The 20,428-nt window shown below is 41.1% G+C and overlaps 1 protein-coding gene across 1 annotated transcript in view; it reads left to right on the forward strand.

Annotated features, from left to right (window-relative positions):
- LOC122797233 (tubulin delta chain-like) overlaps positions 1-20,428 on the forward strand; it is a 790,352-nt gene that overhangs the window by 394,683 nt on the left and 375,241 nt on the right. The gene's annotated exons all lie outside the window — the stretch shown is intronic.

A 20,428-nucleotide genomic window follows, 5' to 3' on the forward strand; every position in this document is an offset into this window, starting at 1 on the left:
ACAGGCAAAGGCACCCCAGTTATGGAAAATTTCACACTACAAAAAATAAGATAAAAAAATGGGAACGTACAACAGAAGATTAGTGAAGTAGAAGTTAAAAAAAAATAGAAGTTGAAGTTATGGAATACCTGTGAAGTGAAGGCTTTAGTGTAGAAAGTCTAACACATGTAATGTCACAGTATGATGGTACAATGAGTCCCCCAATTAAGGAGAAACAGGAGGTGCAAGAGACATCTGAAGATATGGACATGGGAAATAAAAAGATATTTAATATGGTACAATATTTATGCAAAGGAGAAAGCAAAACTAATCAATACCAGAAACAGCACCAAAGATACTTGAAGAGAATTACAGGCAAAGACATCTGGGTATGAAAATTTAAAAATACAAAAAATAAGAAAACAAAAGGAAAAGCAGAAACGAGGGTTATTAATGGAGACGTTAAAGAAATAGAAACTGATGTTATGGATTACCTGCAAAGTGAAGGATTTAGTGTAGAAAATCGAACTCTGATAACATCACAGTATGATAGCACAATAAGTCCCAATAAACCAGTGAAGGGGAAAGCATTTGATCAGTTGCCATATGAAGATAGTTTGGAACCTTCTGAAGGAAATCAATGCAAAATTTCAGTTGGAGTTGCACAGCAAGAGAAGGTACAGGAAACTGGCAACTCTTGACTCAGTCAGTTTTGAGGAGTGATAGGTCAATGAGTTCCCATATTAAAGAGAAACAGATCACATAGGATGAAGCTGAAGAGAATATGGCACAGGAAGATGTTTTGGAACTTTCTGTAGAATGTATGCAGGAAATGGAGAACGAAGAGTGTGCCCTTAGTTTAGAAGAAAATTATCTAATGAAAGAGTTGTTTGATTTGATAGAGATGGCTAAACATATTAACATCAGTGAAAGAAATAGATTGTAGAAAGTCAGTAAGAACCAAAATGTTAGAAGTTTGATAAAACAAATGAACACATTAATCAAGACAGTTCATAGAAATCCATAGGTTCATAGGTAGGTGCTAGGCTGTCGGCCCAAGGGCCTACGTAAGCCTAACCAGCAAGGTTCTATAGCTTATGACACCCAAGAAAGTTATTTTCCTGTGCCACTGTCGAGCAGACACACAGAAGTGATCCCCGGGGTGTATTTCCTATTTCCCATCCACTCATCAAGATTTTTGTTGGAGTGCTAATGAAGAACTTTGCTTGACATAGATGGGTAGCTTGTTCCAGAGTATAGGAAGTCTCTGGGACAGGAATCTATCCCTCCAGCATGTCCTGTTTATTGTGGTGACAAGGTTTAGGTCCCTAGAGCATGTAGCTCGGAGGGATTGGGATTTCTTTAGGTGTAGCATGTCCAACAGCTCTGGGTTTGACATAGCTTTATATGTTAGGCAGAGATCACCTCGGAGTAGGCGATATGCTACGGAGTAAAGCTGGAGTTTTTTGAGGCGGTCAGTTTAGGGCATTTGTTTGAGGCCAGTAATCCTCTTTATGAGGTACTTCTGTGGCCTTTCCAGCTGCTGCAGATGTCTTGTGAGGTACATTCCAAAAGGGGCGTTGTACTCTATTATGGGTCTAATGAGTGACGAGTAGAGGGGAACAGTGACCTCTTTTTTCCTTGATGAGCACCCTTTTATGATGAGGTGTGCCACGTAGAAGGACTTCCTGACTACTGTGGCAATGTGACTATAACTGAAGTAAATAAGTATGTATTACTATGCAACTAAATTAATAACATGTAAAGTCTTACCACAAAAGCATAGGGCATTAAGGGAAAGTAAGGGTAAAAATCAAATGACATCATGGAAGTATCGAACAAAGAAAAGTATAAAGCAGTTAAGATAAGAAGGGTCACTGTTAGAAAAGTACAGATCAACAAAAATACTCAAACATGATAAAAGCAACTTGCAGTATCAGAACAGTCTGTCATACACTATTGTAAATAATAAACTGAACATATCAACACAGGCAGAAAAACTTAGAAGATATGTAGATAAATATAAAGTAAGAGTACAAAATAAGCAATTTATTGATGACCCCAAAAAATTTATAGAAAATTGGGAAACAAGGCAAAAGGAATAGAAACACCATTAAAAAGGAGGAAATAGACACATTTGGAGAAATATCTATGAAGATCCTGTGGAACATAACAAAGATGCTGAGTGGATAGAAGTAAAAGAAAGAATAAGTAGTTCAAATGTATAAGATATGAAATGGGATGAAGTAACAGCCAGAGAAGTTGAAACAAAACTAAGAAAAGCTTCTGAATGGAAAACCACAAGCCCAGATGCAGTATGTAACTTCTGGCTAAAAGTATTAACATCTTTATACGAAGATTTTGCCTTGAGTGAGAACTATTTATATGCACACCCCGAACAGACACCAGTCTGGTTAACAACAGGGAAAAAGATACTCTTCCTTATGAGTGAGCCTGCAAGATATTCTAAAATCTATAGACGAATAACTTACCTTCCGATGATGTATAAATTACACACTGGAATTGATGCCAACATTGTTTATAGTCATTTAGAAGAAAACTCAAGCATGGCAGTAGAACAAAAAGGTAACAAAAGAAATTCATATGGAGCAAATAATTATTTGTTGTTAAATAGTCATAATGGGGAACTGTAGAAAGGGGAAGAATCTAAGTATGACATGGATAGACTACAGAAAAGCGTTTGACAGCATTCCACATTCATGGATACTTACAGATGTATAAGATGCACCCTGCATTGATAGATTACATTACAGTGACCATGAAACAGTGGCAAACCACTTAGCAGCTAAGGCATGATAAAGGACAAATTATTATCCCATGGATAAAAACTTAAAGGGGGATTTTCTAGGGTGACTCTTTGTCATCACTGCTCTTTTGTCTTGCCCTTAATCCTTTAAGCCATGTACTTAACAGATTAGGTTATGGCAACAATTTGACTTCAAGAAAACAACAAAGTGTGAAGACTTCTCATCTTCTTTTTGTGGATGATTTAAAACTGTATAGCTCATCAGATGAGGAATTGAAAGCACAACTGCAAGTGGCTAAAACTTTCTCAGATGATATAAGAATGTCATTTGGTCTTGGTAAATGTGCAAAAGCAACCTTTAAAACAGGAAAGCTGTAGCACCAAGAAAATATCATTTTGGGACAGGAGTGTGATATAAAAGAACTTGAGCAGGATGGGGTGTATAAATATTTGGGAACTGATGAAGGATCAACAATAAAACATGAACAAATTCAAATAAAACTTAGGAATATATTAGAAGACTAAAATGAATACTGAAAACAGCCCTGACATCTAGGAACAAAGTCCATGCTATAAACCAATTTGCTCTTCCTGTTCTAACTTACAGTTTTGGGGTGATTGACTCACCCCAAAAATGTATTGGATCAGTTGGAGAGGAAAACAAGAAAAGTGCTTCATGTTTATATGATTTATAAAAATCAGTGTATGCCATGATTATATATTCCACATTCTGAAAGAGGTATGGGCCTCCTCAAAATTTATTACATGTATACATCTGTAATTGTAGGGTTGCATACATATCTGCTGACCTCACAAGATTCAAACATAGTGAAAGTTTTAAAACATGAGGAGAACAAGTTCTAAGATGGCGTCCTTGTTTAGTTTAGCAGAAGCATATCGACATCAAGCAGGAATGGAAATCAAACCAGAAGTAGAAAAAAATCAGGCAGCAACTGAATGTGCCAAAAAACAAAAGAAAGAATATAAGGTGGAGGATCAGATGAGAAGGCAAGAAATGTGGAAAAGGCATAAATTTAGTTGCAAGTATTGAAAACTCCTGGAACAACTTCATACTGATCAGGATCTAATGCAGGAATAGTTAAGGAGAGGTGAATTTAAATCAAAAGGTTAATATTGGCGGCCGAGGATATTGGACTGCGTCCACATTGGTTTACAAAGTCCATTGGACATGTCAGAGAAACAGACAAGTGCAGGTGTTGTAAAACAGAATTGGCAACAGTTGCTATCTTGTTACTAGGAGTGATACACTAATGACAGAAGGTCTGTATACTCTCTCTCTTTCGGCTTTTCCCGGTTAGGGGTCGCCACAGCAAATCACCTTGTCCGCTTATGATTGGCAGTGGAGTTTTTATGGTGTTGAGTTGCCAGCCCAGCGCCCAACCTTCCACAGAAGGCACACACACGCACGCACTCATGCCTAGGGCCAATTTTAGGGTGTCCAATCCACTTGCAGCATGTCTTTGGGGATGTGGGAGGAAACCGGAGCACCCGGAGAAAACCCACACGACCACAGGGAGGACATGCAGACTCCGCACAGAAGACACCCCAGCTGAAGATCGAACCGGAGAGCCTCTTGCTGTGAGGCGACAATGCTAAACGCTGCACCACCTCGGCCGTCCTAGAAGGTCAAATGTGGTAAGACTGTTGCACTGGGGATTGTGCAAACATTATAATATTGAAGTAGCTGAGAAGCATTGCTAGCATGAGCCACAAAGCATTATAGAGAATTTAAATCACATGGGATCAGAGCTGGATCCAGCAGTAGGTGACATAGGCAGTCACCTACTGCCTCATGATAGCTAGGGGCCCAAACATGGGTGAAATGTAAAAAAAAAAAATATATATATATATAGATATGTATATATATATATATTATATATATATATTACATATATGTATAATATTATAAAAACTTACTGTGTTTTTGTTTCTCTTACATTCGGACTGCAATCCAATGGTTCTCACTTTTGTGTGGCGTGTGCTGCTTGGCTTCTTCCAATGTGTCTGGGTTTTTTTTACTTAGGTTCATAGGTAGGTACTGGGCTATCTGCCCAAAGGCATATATTAGCCCAGCCACGTTGTGTGGTATTCACCGCCCCTTTGGTTAATTTCCTAGGCCCTTGATCTAGCAGCTAGTACCCTTGGCCCCTATCTAGTAGAGCTGTTGGTATGATCCCTGATCTGAATTTTCTGTTACCCATCCACTCGTCAAGGTTCCTCTTGAAGAGTGATAGTGAGGGGCTCTGTCTTATGTAGATTGGGACCTTGTTCCATAACAAGGGAAGTCTTTGTGAAGGGAATCTATCCCTCCAGCATGTTCTATTCATTGTTGTGCTGAGGTTTATATCCCTAGAGCGTGTAGCTCAAGTAGATTTGGTTTTGATGGTGCATGTTCAACAGTTCTGGGCTCTGTATGTTAGACAGAGATCACGTCTGAGAAACCGGTATGCAACAGAGAAAAGCCTTAGTTTTTTCAATCGTGCTGCATAGGGCAACTGTTTGAGGCCAGTAGTCCTTTTAGTGAGGTACCTCTGTGGTCTCTCCAGCTGCTGGAGATGCCTGGCCAGGTACATTCCAATTGGTGCATTGTACTCATTAATGGGTCTGATGAGGGAAGAGTAGAGGGGCACCACTTCATCCTTAGATTTTGATGCGAACCCTTTCGTGATCAGATGAGTCACATAGAAAGATTTTCTGACCACCTTGGCAACATGGTTATCAAAGGAAAGCTGACTATCTACTTGGGTCCCTAGATCCCTTATTACTTCTTCAGATTTCAGGGGGTTACCTCCTATGTGGTAGTTCACGGGTACTCTGTTTTTTCCAAAGGGGATTACTACGCATTTTTTAGCATTTAGCTTGAGACCATGGCTTTGACACCATGCATCGTTCTCATTAAGGCCCTTCTGGAGGATATCCATGTCGGACGGAGACTCTATTATAGCACCCAGTTTGCAGTCATCTGCAAACTTGGTCAGCCACAGCCCTTCAGTGCTTGCCTGTACTTCTGAGAAGTATATGCCAAACAGGAGGGGCCCCAGGACAGAGCCCTGAGGTACACCGCTCATTACTGGTCTGGATTCGGACATAGATCCTGCTACTCTTACTTTGTGGGATCTATCTGAGAGCCAGTTTGCGATCCATCTTGTGACATAAGGGTTTATGCCCAGGTTGGTGAGTTTATCAATAATACCCGAATGGGGAATGGTGTCAAATGCTTTAGCAAGGTCAAGGTAAGCAGTGTGTACCTCCTTTCCCTTATCTATAGCCTGAGTAACTGTCTCAAAGAAGCCCACCAGGTTCAGGAGGCATGATCTGCCCTTGACAAAGCTGAACTGTGTGGGGTTAAGTGTTTGGAGGTTCCCAATCTCTCCATTTATGAGTTCCATAATGATTCGCTCCATTGCCTTACAGATCAGACTGGTCAGGCTTATTGGTCGGTTGTGGGCCCACCCTTGTGCAGCGGAACCACCGTTGCTGTGCGCCATTCTATGGGCACATATCCTGTTGAGAGGCTGAGACTGAACAGGATATTCAGATGCGGGGTTAATTAATTTTGGAGCTCGCATATGACACAGCCTGGGACACCATCTGGTCCCATGGAGGCAGTGTTTTTAGCTTTAGATAGAGCCTTATTAACCAACATATCAGTAATAATTGGAGTTACACAATCCCCTGGAATAGTAATAGGCCCTGCAGGTGGTTGGGGGGAGGGGGAGAAATTTGCACTGAATCTGTCAGCCAAGATGTTGGCAATGTCAGTGGGGTCAGTATATTTTGTTCCATTTTGTACTAGCTCAGAACAGACCTGAGCGTTGCCATTTAGGTTTTTGATGTAACCATAGAAGGCCTTATGGTTATCCTTGGCATCCTTGGCAACTTTCTTTTCGAAATTGGCTTTAGTTGACTTGATGAGGGCCCTCAATTTCTTAATAATGCTGATCAGGGATGATTTTTCTACTTGAGATTTGGCCTTTTTTGTATAACTCTCCTCCTTTTATTGTATAGTTTGTTTATGGCTGGGGTCCACCAGACTGGTTTCTTCTTGCTTGAGGAAGGAGTCTTGGTTTTATTTGGGATAGCACGGTCCATGTAATCATGAAGATGTATATAAAGTGCCCTGGTGTAGGATTCTGCATCCTGGATATCATTATCCATCTGCAAGGGAATAGTAAAGATTTCCACTTCTGATGCAAGTAGTTTGAAGTTTGCTTTAGAAAGGTTTTTTATGATGGTTTCTTTGACTGGAGGAGGTGGAGGGGTGAGGATGTCCAGGGTTATCAGTTTGTGGTCTGATCTGACCAGAGAGGGAGTGATAACGGGTGTGGTACAATGGGTGCCCATATTTGTGATGACTAAATCCAATATATTGTCCCCTCTAGTGGGAGAACATACCAGTTGTTCAAGGGCTTTTGAATTTATAAATTCTATGAACCGCTGGGCATAGGAGTTAGAACTTTGGTAGCTCACCCAGTCTATACCAGGGTAGTTGAAATCACCCAAAATTATGGTGTTGGGTAGGACCTTTATATTTTCCAATGCCATAGGAATGCTGAGTGAGCATCTTGGGACATGGTGGGTGATCTATAACAGGCAACAACTTGAAATGTGGTTTTGCCTGCTGATAGTTGCGTATGGATGATCTCTGGGGCATCATGCTGCGCCACTAACCTGGAGATGTGGGTATTCTTGATGAATATGGATACACCTCCACCCTTTGTACAGCGATCCGGTAACTGAGGCCGGAAGGTATGTTATGAATTGTAACCTGGTAGTGCTGGGGTGCTCTCTGGAGCCTTGAGCCAGGTTTCCGTCACTGCACAAACATCGATTTTCTCCATACTAAGGAGTGCCTCGAGTGCGTGCATTTTGAGGTTGAGACTTCTGGTGTTGAGTAGCATTACCCTTAGTTTTTGGTTACCTGTGCTGGTTACTGTGGTTGGTTTGTCCTTTGAGCCTTGCCTAAAAAAGGCACTATGGGGACGGCAAGAGCCTTGGCCAGTATTCAAAAGCCTAGGGGTGACAGGTGCAAACCATCTCTGGCGAAACAGCGAGGCTTGTCTATCATGCCATCCCAGGCAGACAGACACTGGATCCCCTTAGAATGACACCAGAAGCTTAGCCAGTTGTTGAAATTGATCATTTTGTCTTTGTATTGTGGTATCATTCTAGGTGAAGGTAGTATTCTACTCAAGATCCGTGTCATACCAGCTTGGGCTACATGATCAAAGAGCTCCTCAATGTCTCTTTTCATGTAGTCCAGGGAGGTACATCTTAGATCATTCACACCAACATGTACAATGACAGCGTCATACTTGTACTTGCTCTGGAGTGACCTAAGTGCCTGTGTTATGTGGTGGATCCTAGCACCCAACAGGCAGCTGACAGTAACCTTCTCCTTGTTCAACCTGGTGAGTAGAACATCTGTGTGCCTTACTATAGAGTTTCCTATTACTAGCGTGTTGGGTATGGTATTTTGCCTTAGGGGCTGTCATGAGGCACACTGCGTAAGTCTGCCACCCCCCCCCCCAAATGAACTTAATAGGTGAGACTGCAGGCTTCAGTGGCAGGTCACACAGGCGGGTGTGCGCATTGTCAGTTTAAAAAATGTTACACAGTGTTACCACTCTTGTTTTTTCCTCTGGAGATCTGCATCTGCTGCCTGCTCTGCGTGTTCATCGACTCGTCATCATCACGACTCGCTGTTAACTTGACAAGTCACAAAGAAAAAGAAGTAGAATTTTAGTGTTGCAGCATCCGTCCAGCATGGTGGCATGTTAAATATTACTGCTGACTCTGTTGTATTTCTATAAGTTGTTGTATCTGCTTTGATAAAACTCAGCTTTCTTTCTGTAACACCTAGCTTGTTACATAACCATGTGCATTCCCTAATAGCATCCATTAAACTGTAGCATCTGCTGAAAAATTGCATCTGAGGGGTGCATGACTTTACCAAAAAGTTTTGCTCAGGGAGCTAATGTTAAAACTGGTCTGTAGTTGTTAAGGACAGGTGATGCACATCACTTATAAAGGTGTATAAGACTAACTTCTGTCCATGTTACAGGAGCTTCTAATTCCCTAATACATCTGATAATTAAATAAGTAATAAGGATACATCTGGGGGGTAATGTGATATTTTCAAATTCAAACAGTGATGTGGGAGAGTTTGCTGGCGGTAGCAGATCATGAACATCAAATCTCAGTTAACAATTTTAATTTGAGTGATCTACATACTTCAAAGACCATAAATCTGAATGATATGTGATAAATTTAAAGACTAGTTATTACTGTGAAGAGATTTGTATAATTTGTGACATGCTGGCATTAATGCGTGAACTGGGTTTGACAAGTACAGCAGTTGTTACTGAGAGCAAAGAACTGGAAAGGTGTGCTGTTGCAGACTGTTAATGAAGTTAGACACCACATGTTGTAGTCCTTAACATTTCTGTTGTCGTTCTGAAGATTGAGAAACAATTGTTGTTCAGAAGAGTTGTGCCTTACCAGCACATTTGCGAGGTATCAGGTAATCAGTGTTTCCACATTTTGCATCTTGAAATTATGGCTATTGTCATTCAGCTGCTGTCCATGTGACAGTGGTTTTGCTATTTGTGCATAAATGGAGCAACAAAACAATGAATGTGCAAAACAGTGGTGCTAAAATAATGCAATGCTTCATCAAAGAAGGACAGAATTTCTCAAACTGTCCGACCTATTGCTTAGTTAATTTGGCTCATGCTCTCATAGTTGAGTTTTTTGAGAAATCTCATTATAATGAAGTCTGTCTCGTCTTCTGACTTTCATGTATGTTTGATAGCAAATGTGTGACAATTTCTGAGACAGAAGTCACTTCATTTACTTAATATAGTTAGGTGGTGAGCATTTTACCTAATTTATTTCCATTCAGGAAAGTATTATTTTTTTATTTGACCAGATGCATAACAATCCATTAAGTCCAGAAAGTATAACCTCCTGTTTAGCAGTCTACTTTTATATATCAGGAGAGTCACTTCTGCTTGTATGTTAGTGGTCAGACACCAAAGGAGTGTGTAGAATAGTTCAGGTCCCTTCTGGAGGGATATACAGTCCATGAACTGTCAACTGTTTTGTTATTCTTCTAGCAATCTGATAATAGCATTTCCATTTTGGCTACTAGTAGAGTGTTACATTGCAATATTTTTTTCAAGGGCCTTTTTGAGTTCTGTCTTATGCACTTCTGGAGAGAGTATGCATCAGCTTTAGGTTATAACTATAGTCACATATTTATCCCTTCTCTGTAAAGGAAACGGATTTGATGATATATTTGTACCATAGATGGGTCCCAGATTAGATGAGCTAACTGTTTTATTTTAGGTAGGAGATGGGGTAAATCCCAGGCACATTTAATACTTTGAGTTGCTAAGCTTGTTTGGTGGATAAGGGTAACCAAGAGTGAGTTAATATAGCAATAACCCACGCCTGGGTGTGGGTAATGCTGGATTTACCCACAGTTCGTGTGGTTTGGTCACGAGGGTGAAGCCCGAGTGGCCAAACAAAGCCAACCGTGGGTAAATCCAGCATTACCCATACCCAGAAGTGGCTTATTGCTATTATACATGTCATTATTTAAGAAAAAAAAAATTACTTTTCTTAAATAATGGCATTGTATAATGCCTCCTTGCTGCCCTTCCGCAGCTGTCTGGTATTCTGCGTCAGTTCTGATGTACTGCGCATGCGTATACCTACGCAGTACATCAGAGCTGTGGGCAAAAGCAATGGAGAAAGCAAGATCTCCGTTGCTTTTTGCAAACTGTTTCGCTATGTTAAATGGGTTTAACATAGCGAGACAGCTTTAAAAAAGCAACAGAGAATCTCCGTTGCTTTTTTAAAGCTGTCTCACTATGTTAAACCCATTTAACATAGCGAGACAGTTTTGAAAAAAGCAACGGAGAAAGCAAGATCTCCGTTGCTTTTTACAAACTGTTTTGCTATGTTAAATGGGTTTAACATAGCGAGACAGCTTTGAAAAAGCAACGGAGAATCTCCGTTGCTTTTTTTAAAGCTGTCTCGCTATGTTAAACTCATTTAACATAGCGAGACAGTATGAATCAATGGAGATCTTGCATTTTCCGTTGCTTAAAAAAAAGAGTTATAGTAATGGAAAAAGTCCGGGCGACCGGACCTTTTTTCCATTACTATAACTTATTTACAACGTGCACGCTGTCCAATCAGCGTGCACATTTTTTAATATTAATGGGGGGGGGGTCATTGTATAATAGATCTTTTTAAAGGTTTGTTAATAGATGTTCATCGTGTTATACTGCTGCAGTCATTACACTTGGGTTATCCTGCCGTCAGGCGGTCCCGCAGTCGGCCAGAGTTCCAAAGTCTTGGTCCGGCATCGGTTGCTGTCGCTTCTTCCCTGACGTCAGTGCGCCAGGGGTATATAAGATGCATCCGATGCCATTTTCTTCAGTCTTTCTTGCCGCGCGGTGCCCAAAGCAGAAGCAGTTCGCAAGTGCCCATCGGCCGACTCCTGAGATTTTCGAAGTCGAATTTCAGATCCGAAGTCTTCAATAAAGCTAAGTACCCCATTGGGGAAACTTTTTTCTTGCCCCAGACTGATGTCAGAAAAAGTTAATAATTGTATTTCTGGTGGGAGGCAAATACCTGATAAAGACTTCCACTCGTACTGTATTCCATGCCTAGGCCCTGATCACGACGTCACTAGTTGTCGGTTTTTTGCTAGATTTAACAAACGCACTATAAAAAGATGTTTTGATTTTGCTTTGCACTACTTTGGCCGAAGGTTCAATTATATTATGCCGTCGGATCAACCGACGGCCTCAATACCGAAGAAACGCAAAGACAAGGATAAAGACAGGCATCCAAGGTCCAAAGCCGACGACGAAACCTCTTCTATTCCAGTCGCCGATTCGCCGGTTCTCAGTGAGGCGCTTTCGCAGCCCCTGACACCCGCTACCTCAGAGCCACAGGCCGCTTCCGACTCCCACGTGGAGACAACTAGGTCTCTGGAAACTCAAGGTATTGGGCCTACGGAAACTAATCCCTCAGATGGGCCCGGAGCCGCTGAGCAGGCATCAGCTTCTGAGGGTGTTTTCAGACCTTCACAATTTACCATTAAAACAACTGCCAAGACAAAGGTACCATTAAAGACAAAGAAACAAGTACAGCATTCTCCTGGACAGTCCTCCATGCCTAAGAAACAGATGCTTAAAATGGCCGAAGACCTCATTACTCTAATCAGGGGTTCCCATCCCCCTCCTGAGAAAAGGCCTAGGCAGGATACAGACTATGATTCCTCTGATCAGGTTTCCATTTCCTCTGATTCCTCTTCAGACCAGGGATACTCTCTACCCCCCTATGAGGACTCTGATGCTGAAGAATCTGTCCCTTCAGCCTCTCCTCCTGAGGATTATTCTTTTGGGGAAACTTTACATACCATGAGGGAGCATTTCCATTTGGAAAGTCAGGATTACTCAGAATCCAAGAAAAGGCTCAGGGATTTCCTCTTATTGCCTCAGCACAGGCCGCTGGCTATTCCGTCTGTGCTAGACATTGTGGATGATGTGTTCTCTGAATCCAGCTTATCTCCTGATTCTTTGCCCCCTGCTCCAGCCAAGCCAGATAGGTATTAGAGTCCCTGACTCTCACAAGTTTCTTTACAAAAACCCTTCTGCTGATCCAGAAACTATTTCCCAGGGTCCAAAAGGGGTTAAGGCTTCCATTGCAAAAAATCCAGTACCCTCTGACAGAGACTCCAGAGCTTTGGATAGATGGGGGAAGAAAGTATACACTTCTGCAACTTTAGCAGTAAGAGCTTTAAATTGCCAGTTTCACATGCTTAAGTACCAACAATATTTAATGGCTCAGTTAAAACAGAAAATGCTTGCGAGCTCAGAAGCTCCTGATTGTAAAGAAATGCAGGATTTATTGCATGCAGTTGAACAGGTGGGAAAACATATTCTGCAATGTGGTTTTGATTCTTTAGAGGCTTCTTGCAGAGCAGCAGTTACAGGTTCTGTGATTCGAAGACATGCTTGGTTAAAAGAACAGAGTTTACCTGATCATGTTAAGGCAAAATTATTGGATGCTCCTTTACAGCATGATACCTTGTTTGGTGTTAAGGCAGAAGAGGTGTTAAAGAAAATGGAGGATAAAGCTAAATCTATGCAAACAGTCAAGGATTTCTTACAGGTACAGCCACCTCGGTTTAGCAGAAATTGGCCAACAAAGAATTGGTCCTTTCCAGTGTCAGACAGGCCACAGAGAGGCAGATACAGATGCCCAAGAGGCAGATCTCAACCCCAAGGCTCAAACAGACGACAGTGGGGCATCTCAACCCCAAAAGGAGGTGAGGACAAGTCTCAACCTTACAGGAAACAGTCACAATGACTTTCCCCTTCGTACGCCAAGCACGTCCCTTTTGGAAGCCCCCTTAGGGGGAAAACTAGCACTTTTTTCTCAAAACTGGCAAACAATCACCCAAGACAAATGGGTTCTGAATATTGTGTCTCAAGGTTACAGGTTCCACTTTCATACTTTACCAAGGCTAAAAGGAATGCCAGACCTGCCACAAAATCAATGGGCAGAGGCACAAAAACAAATTTCAGCCCTCATGGACATGAGAGCTATTCAAAAGTACCACAACAGGAACAAGGACAAGGATTTTACTCAAGACTCTTCCTGGTCCCCAGAAAGGACAAGGCCTGGAGGCCCATACTAGACCTTTCAATTCTGAATATTTACCTGGATATTCCAAAATTCAAAATGTTGACATTACACCAGCTTCTACCCATGCTGGGCAAGAAGGCTTGGCTTGTTACTCTGGACCTCAAAGAGGCATACCTGCATGTCCCTATCAGACAAAATTGCAGAAGATATCTCAGATTCAAAGCTGGTACAATGCACTACCAATTCTCTGCACTGTCCTTTGGCTTATCTACTGTGCCCAGGGTCTTCACAAAGTGCCTGGCACCAGTAATTGCATTTTGCAGACAAAAAGGAATTCAAATATATCCATACCTGGACGACTGCCTCATTCAAGCAGAGACAAAGGACATTCTTCTACAGCATCTGGCGTTTGTAAAAAGATTGCTAATTTCTCTAGGGTACACAGTAAACGATAAGAAGTCAAAACTCGTGCCCTCGCAACAGATTATATTCCTGGGTGCCAGCTTAAATACAATGGCCCAGATGGCTTACCTCACGCCAGACAAACTACTTTAACTAACTCAATATTTTCAATTACTGGCAAAAAAGTCCCATCTCCCTGCAAGAAAAATTCTGCAGGCCCTGGGATTCATGGCATCCTGCATACTACTAATACCATATGCCAGACTGCATATGAGGAAATTACAATGGTACCTAAAAAGTGTTTGGACTCAACACTCTCACAGTTTAGAAGCAGTAATACCAATGATTCCCTGCCTACAACAGGAGTTTCGATGGTGGGCACAGGCATGTCACCTAAACAAGGGTCAGCCTTTTACCCAACCCACAGCCAGGCAAACTCTAACAACAGATGCTTTGGAGTATGCCTGGGGAGCCCACATGGCAGGAAAATGCATTCAGGGCAAGTGGACCACAGACCACATGCATCTTCACATCAATCAAAAAGAGATGTTGGCTGTTCAAAATGCCCTAACAGCTTTCAAGGACCTTCTGCATCCAGGACAATTATTACTAAAGACATAGAACACCACAGTAATGTGGTACATAAACAAGCAAGTGGGCACTCATTCTTATCTCCTATGCAGGCAAGCCATGACCTTGTGGAACACATCTCTAACGTATCAAGTTCACCTGCAAGCACAATTCCTGCCAGGAAAGAAAAATGCTCTGGCAGGCGATCTAAGCAGAAATATCATGGACCCTCACGAATGGAAATTGAATCCACAAAGCTTCAGCATGGTAATGCAAAAATGGGGATGCCCAGACATAGATCTTTTTGCCTCCCCACTGAATTACCAAGTACAAAAATTCTGCACATGGACTTATTACAAACAAGCATGGAAAGTGGATGCTCTTTTGTTCAGCTGGAGAAACCTAAAAGTTTATGCCTTCCCACCACTGCCTCTCCTTTCAAAGGTACTCCTAAAAGCCAGACAAGAAAAAACACAGATGATCCTGATTGCTCCAGACTGGCCACGCCAGCACTGGTACCCTATCTTAAGGAACTTGGCTCAAGGATCACCATGGATTTTGCCTCAAATCCCACACCTTCTGACTCAACAAAACAATTGGATCCTGCACAGTCAGCTCAAAACTCTAAACCTGGCTGCATGGCAGATACATTAGTCAAACAGGCAACACCTCTCTCTAAAGCTGTTATGGATGTAATTTTGGAGACAAGGAGGCCTAGCACCAGGAAAGCTTACTCAGAAAAATGGAAGAGATTCTGCTCCTGGAACCAAGCTCAAAGCCTTGACCCACTTGTTCCAAACATTCCTCAGATTTTACAATACTTAACTGAGATGCTGGACAGAGGCCTATCCTTCTCATCAATTAAGATCCACGCCTCTGCCATTTCAGCACATGACAACACGTATCCTCCTTTATTCTCTCATCCCTTGCTAAAGCAGTACCTCAGGGGGGCTAAAAACATAAGACTGCCCCAGAGAGCACCAACACCAACTTGGGACCTCAATTTTGATTTGGAAAAACTGACCCTACCACCTTTTGAGCCAGCCAATACAGCCGATCTAAAATTTTTATCATGGAAAACAGCTCTGCTCCTGCCAGTAACTTCAGCACGAAGAGTCTCAGAGCTACAGGCATTAATGGCAGTGGAACCTTTTATAATTTTTCATCAGGACAGGGTTTCTTTAAGGACAAACCCTACCTTTATGCCAAAGGTGATATCTAGTGTGGCTCTTAACCAAACCATCCATTTGCCAACTTTTTATCCAAACCCCCAGAATAAAGGGGGGAAACTTCTGCATTCTTTGGACATACACAGGCAGCTACGCTTCTCCTTGGACAAAACAAAAGCTTTCAGGAAAACTGAGCAACTGTTTGTAGCATATGCTGCAGGATCACACGGCAAGGCTATCTCAAAGCAGACTATATCCAAATGGATAGGACACTGTATTCGTTACTGCTACACACAGCATGGAAAATCAGTCCCAAATACCATTAGGCCACATTCCACCAAGGCAACAGCCACTTCAACAGCCTTTCTCAGAAGAGTACCTAGCAAGGAAATTTTGGAGGCTGCAACTTGGAGTTCAGTGCACACCTTTACCAAGCATTACCACCTGCCTCTTTACTCTAAATCCAGAGCAGGATTTGCCACTGCAGTTCTGCAGGGCCTAATAGCTAATCCTAACTCTTTATAGACCAGCCACCCAACCTTAGCTTTGGGAATCTACCTAAGTGTAATGACTGCAGCAGTGTAACACGATGAACATAGTACAGTTTTGTACCTACCATAAATGTAGATGTTCGAGTGTTCACACTGCTGCAGTCCAGGTTACCCTCCCTCCATCCCCTCTGAACTAGCTGGACTTATCTATACCTTTCTATCCTATACAACCTTTGTGGTGTATTTGCTTGTAACTGAAGGTATTGTTTTTATTTTTTATTAGCAATATGGATTGCCTACCTATTGGGAGCACCTGACATCTGAGGCAAGAAAAATTGAAGAAAATGGCGCCGGATGCATCTTCTATACCCCTGGCGCACTGACGTCCGGGAAGAAGCGACAGCAACCGACGCCGGACCAAGACTTTGGAACTCTGGCTGACTGCAGGACCTCCTGACAGCAGGATAACCCAAGTGTAATGACTGCAGCAGTGTGTACACTCAAACATCTACATTTATGGTAGGTACAAAACTGTACTTTCTGTATTATGTTACTCAAGATGGTATTGACAGTGTCTATACAAATTCAGTTACTTCTTCAGGAAACCTGACAGATACACTGTACTTGTGAAAGTCATACAAATCTTCTAAATTTCTCTATTATCCTCACACAAAATGTAATGGTTACCCTGTTATACTCAATCCAATCTCTCAAGTTCTTGTTTTTGACAAAATACTACTGTAAGTTCTTTTTGCTTTTTTGAGCTTTTTTTAGCTAAATGTGTAACCTGATTCATCGTAAGTCGGTCTCAGTGAGACAAATATCCAGGTAAACAAAACACATACAAAAATTATTTGTGACTCTCTTTGTTTTCCAGTATGTTCTATGTAAAATGATGATTCATGTAAATCTGACATCTTTTCTCAGTATGATAAATCCAAACTAAAAAAAAAAAACATTCTAAGTCCTTTTTCTGAGTTCTTGATTACTAGGCTGCAATTTAAATATTATGCACTTTTAACAGTATGCTGACATCCTGTCTATGTTCTTTCAGGTGGAAATTATTATTCCTGGTGACACTAAGTGCAAATCTTTTTGCACTCATCAGGAACTGTCAGGCTGTGACATCTGCTGAGTTGAACTATGGTGTCATAAAGCAATAACTGACGACGTGGTGTGGTATATTGAAGATTTACCCATGGTTGGTGTAGTTAAATCATGAGGGCGTAGCCTGAGTGATTAAATAAAGGCAACCGTGGGTAAATCTTCAATATACCTCAGTCACGGAGTCGGTTATTGCTATTATACAATGACATTATTTAAGAACAAAATACTTACTTTTCTTAAATAATGTCTTTGCATAATGGTGGATTACTGTTCTTCCACTGGTTGTGGTATACAGCTTCTTCATTTTGATGTACTGCGCATGTGTATGGGACTTGCGTTCCCACGCATACCCAATACATCAATGCTTTGAAACGGAAGCAACGGAGAAAAGAAAGTCTCCGTTTTCTCTCTTTTTTTTAATTGTAAAAAAAGGTTTGGGGGCACTTTATACCAACAGAAAAAAGTCCAGGCGACCGGACCTTTTTCCGTTGGTATATTGTGGGATTTACAACGGGCATGCTGGCTGGGCTGGGCAAATCAGCATGCACGTTTTCGAATAGTAATAGGGAGTCATTGTATAATCCTTAATTTGCCCTGTGTAAAAATATGGTTCTGCAGTGTTACTCCTGCAGTGTGCCATTCTTTCTCCTTCTTTCAAGCAGACAGTTTGACCAGATTGTAGGACACGTAGTGGTTGTACAGAATGATGTTAATCATAAAACATTTTGTATGAAACTTTAGCTTTTTAATCGTTGCTCTTTACTGTTTGGTACAATACACTATTCCTGCTCCAAGATTTGACTCTAGCATTGCCGTATTTGTTCATATTTGCCTTTAAAGCATTAGCTGCGAAAGACCTGCTCTAATGGAACCACATAGAGCAGTATCATGTAAGCAGTAATTTCAGACAGGGTGTGTGTTAATGTGTAATTAATGATACCCAGGAGTGTTATGAGGTCAAATGCCACAGGTGGAGGGGCCTCTACACAGTGCATTTTCTGAAAAAATATAAAGCCTAAAACTCAAATGCATGTCATTATTTTGTGTCATCATTCTTCACTGATTTGTCACAAAACGTCAGAAAGCCACAAATTGTATGCAGAACAGACAAAAAATATGAGGCAAAACTCTGGACATTCTGCAAATATTTGGACAGTTGAAAACTATGCACACAAGACCCCTGTCACTCACTCTGAATCTGTCACACACACAGAGTCTCCTCTGCTTTCATACATGCATTCACTCATACAAGACCACACACTCTCTCTTGTTCTGTCTCTCTCTGTACACACACACGCACACATGCACACACACACACACACATGCACACACACACACACACACACACACACACACACAGATTCCTGTGCTTTCATACACGCATTCACTCACACAAGACTTCTCTCTGTCTCTCCCGGTCTGTCTCGCACAGTCTCCTTTGCTTTCATACATGCATTCACTCAGAAACACAGCCATAAACATAAACACACTCCTACACATGCATATGAACATATACACTTTTTTCTGTTTATTTTACACTCGCTAAACAGTAAAAACGCTGCTTAACAAGTGTAAAATAAAAAGTGAAAGAAGAACATCCATTGGCCATACCCTTTACAGCTCGCTACTTGAATACATACAAAAAAATGAGAGATTCATTTGATTCGATATGAAAAGGAAACCAAAGAAATTATGACTACCAGCCATACCTGTGCAGCTAAATGGAGACGAACAAGGAAACTGAAACTATTCGGTGATGAAACACAAACCAGTGAATAAGATTTCTCTATAAGAGTCAAATTCCCTTTGAGACATTTAATTAATTAATTAATTAATTAATTTTTTATTTTATTTAATTTAAGATATTTTGGGGGGGTGCGAGGACATGATATCATGTGACAGGGGGGCCCCAGTCCAGTGTCCTGCCTAGGGCCCCATATGACCTTGATCTGGCTCTGCATGGAATTACCCTTTACTAGTGGATCAAAAAGTAGATGCGAGAAAACCAGATAAAGTAGTCCATGAAAAGAAGGCAAAAGTAGCATTGATCACTGATATTGCTACACCCATTGATTACGGTGTCTTATGTACAGAGACACACAGAATAATAAAATGCCAGGATTTGCAGGCAGAAATTAGGTCAATCTGGAAGAAGGATAATCTGACAGTTCCAATAGTAGTAGGAGTAATGGGTCTCATTAAAAAGAATTTCCAGTCATGTTTCAATATGTTACCGATACATATAACTTCAAAGAAATTGTAGAAGGAATCAGTTCTTTGGACATTGCACGTGCTGCGAAGAACACATTTGGCTAACATCAAAGATTACAACCATGTCTGGGGGGCCGAGAAGGGAAAATATAACAAAGGAGGGTAGATTTTTGAAGAAATTTATGCAAATATTTGGCATGGAAGATGTGAATTCAGTAATATGAGTTTGGACTGAATTTACGATATTATATTTAGAGGGGCTGACAAATGTGAAAGTATTGCAGAATAGAGGGGATGTCACAAAACAGGAAGAGGATCAACTGCAAAATCCTAGGCAGAAAATAAGGGATTACCTTGATAATATGCACAAGCTTAGAAAGATTACTGTAAAGCAACTGTTTTTTGATAACACTAGAGCACAAAAACGTTTAGCACAACGACTTAGGCAACAGAAAGTAGAAAGGGCTGTCACCAAACTTAGCGAGCCTATAACAAAGAAGGTAACAAGTGCTCCTGTAGTGGTATTAGACATATTTTGGAATTTCTATGAGAGTCTCTATAAAACAGAGAAATATGAAAATCAAGAAAAGATACAAATAGAAATATTTATGGAAGCAATAAATATGCCAAGGTTAGAGGTAGATGAAGCTCATTTACTAACAGGATAGGAGAAGTTGATATAAAAATTGTGATGTATAACCAATCTACAAGAAAGTCCCCAGGGATAGATAGTATTCCTGTGGAAGTTTGAAAGCTGAGAGGAAAAAAAATGATAAAGATCTGGAAGGTTTTGTTTAACAGTATCTTAAGAGGAGAACTACCACCGTCCTGGATGAAAGCAGTGGTAGCTGTAATACCTAAAGAAGTTAAGGATCCATCAGATCCAGATTCATACAGGCCTATTTCAATACTAAACCTTGATTATAAAGTGTTTATGTTTATAATGCCTAAAAGAATGGCAAAACTAATGCCAAAACTGAGACATATGGATCAATGTGGTTTTGTGGAGGGGAGGCAAACATTTGACAACATAAACAGAA

This window comes from Protopterus annectens, chromosome 3.part0 (assembly GCF_019279795.1).
Source record: "Protopterus annectens isolate FY-2018-M chromosome 3.part0, PAN1.0, whole genome shotgun sequence".
Lineage (NCBI taxonomy): Eukaryota > Metazoa > Chordata > Ceratodontiformes > Protopteridae > Protopterus > Protopterus annectens.